Source organism: Castor canadensis, chromosome 13 (assembly GCF_047511655.1).
Source record: "Castor canadensis chromosome 13, mCasCan1.hap1v2, whole genome shotgun sequence".
Lineage (NCBI taxonomy): Eukaryota > Metazoa > Chordata > Mammalia > Rodentia > Castoridae > Castor > Castor canadensis.
In genome coordinates this window covers 48,548,210-48,550,422 of record NC_133398.1, presented here as the reverse complement: position 1 = coordinate 48,550,422, position 2,213 = coordinate 48,548,210, and the positions used below count along the sequence as shown (strand labels likewise).

Sequence of the window (2,213 nt, the reverse complement as noted above, 5' to 3'; positions counted from 1 at the left end):
GAGACAAAACTATCATTGCTAAAGGATAATATAATGGTCTACTTATAAAAATCAGTTAAACCAATTGTTGGCCTGTTTTTAAAAATTAGTTAAGCTAGGCGACAAGCTCTAAATCAACAAAAACAAAAGTCCACACATTTGTCACAACAATTACAAAACATCATAGAAAAAAGGAGCCCATTCAAACTAAAAACAGAAATTGTAAAATATTCAGGAATTTTAAAACTATAAGTATTTAAATCACTCATGGAAAAAAATACTAAAACTTTTTTGAGTGACATAAAACTTGAATACTGGGAAAATCCACGTGCCTGGGTATGAAGACAGTACTGGAGACTTGCCAACTTTTAACAAATTAAGTTGTAATTCCATGTAAATTATAAAAATATCTCAATAGGATTTACCAGGTATCCATGTGTCTATTTTTAAATTTATATTAAAGACTATATGTATAAAAATAGGAAATTTAAAAGGGGGTATCAAAATGACAGATATTTCCTTGTCAAATATCAAGATATTGCATATAACTATGGTGATTAGTATATTGCCATCTTGGTTATAAATCAAAAATAATTAAGCAAAGAGCCCAAAATCTCACCCATGAGTGAGGGAAAGCATGTTGAAAATATATCTCCAACCTGTTTTTCTTTACTTTATTAAAATACGGATTTTATTTCACATGTATATTTTTTGTACCCCCACCATTTCCATGTCTCAGAACCACAACTATTAATCCTTTCATAGCGTTCCATGCATACTTAAACCAAGCAAAGGGTGGAGTTCCATCTTTAAGAGCTAAACAGGCATTTTGGACAACACATTCTTGGCAATGGAACCTGAACAACATTTACCAAATATGGTAGGGAAAGTTCTCACATGGTATTATAAAAAGGACCACCAGATATCATCTCTTCCAGAAATGAAATAAGACAGAAAATTTCAGCAAATTGTTTAAACCATTTTTCTTAAAGAGACTTCCTCCACTGCCAGAGATCTTGAGTAACCTCCTGGCCAGAAATAAATCTTCATAAAGTTGATGAATTTGGCTTCCACCTGGGGAAGAGAATCACTTCTTCTTTCTAGACTTGCTTGCATTTTTGCTTAAATGTCTTGTACAGAACTAGGTACAGCCAACATTTTTTTCTTGTTTTCTGAAGGATCTTAGTCTTTTGATCTTGGTGTTGATGGTTTTGAGTCTTTTTCATGCTCATTTTATTTTTGTACCTTTTTGGCTGGAGTATCTTGAATATACTTTTTCACTGGAACTTTTTCTTCAGCTTCATCATAATCAAAATCATAATCATTGTCATTATCTTCATAGTCACCATCAACTTCATCAGCAGCAAATTTTAGTTTCTTCTACGGAAACTTGTTACCAATCCCAGGGGCCAGTTGCTTCCCAGACACACTCAAGATCTTAACTTCCTCCTCCTCTCTTTCAGACTCTGAATTTTCCTCTACAGCTATTAAGTCCTGTCCACTAACATGCAAAGGATCTGAAACACACTTCAACCTTAAGACCACAGTGGTGTAATTTCAAAGCCCCCAAGGGAAACTGTCAGCTATACAGACATTTTCAGAGTTGCCAATGTCACTTTAATTGGACTGCCCTCGCAATTCATTGTCTCTGCTTCCAAAGATGTGCAACTCATCCCTTGTATCAACCCCTAACTGAGCATTGTTAGTGATAATTGGTACTCATTTTCATCATTACCTACCTTAAAGTGACAAGCTTTGTTGGCCAAAAGGTGGTTCTGGGGCCTCAGGGGTCCATGTCCATGATCATATAATCTTCATGAGGTGGTGGGCACACACTTAGGTGGGGAGAGAAGGCAGACGGAGATAACCGATCTTTGATTCCCAGAACAGACATACAGGATGGAATCACATCAGAGCTCTCCAAACTTTTAATATGATAGTTTCAGCATTCAAACCAGTACAGAAAGATAAATATTCAATACAATTACAGGAACAGTTAGCTATCTATATGTGGTAAGTTATATTTCTACCTAAAGGAATTCACAAAAACTAATCTCAGATAATTACACACATAAATATTGAGAAAACTGCAAAAAAGTTAAATATAGAATATTGTGATCCATTAAGTTATAATAGACTTTCTTACATCAGACACAAATAGCAAACCATAAAAGAAAAAGCAAGCAAATTTGGTAATCTCAAAACTATAATCTTCTATAAGTAATAAAATACTA

The 2,213-nt window shown here is 34.2% G+C and overlaps 1 pseudogene; it reads right to left on the bottom strand.

The window, feature by feature from the left end:
* Positions 1 to 869: 869 nt before the first annotated feature.
* On the bottom strand, positions 870 to 1,920 carry LOC109703013 (nucleophosmin pseudogene; annotated as a pseudogene).
* Positions 1,921 to 2,213: the final 293 nt, after the last annotated feature.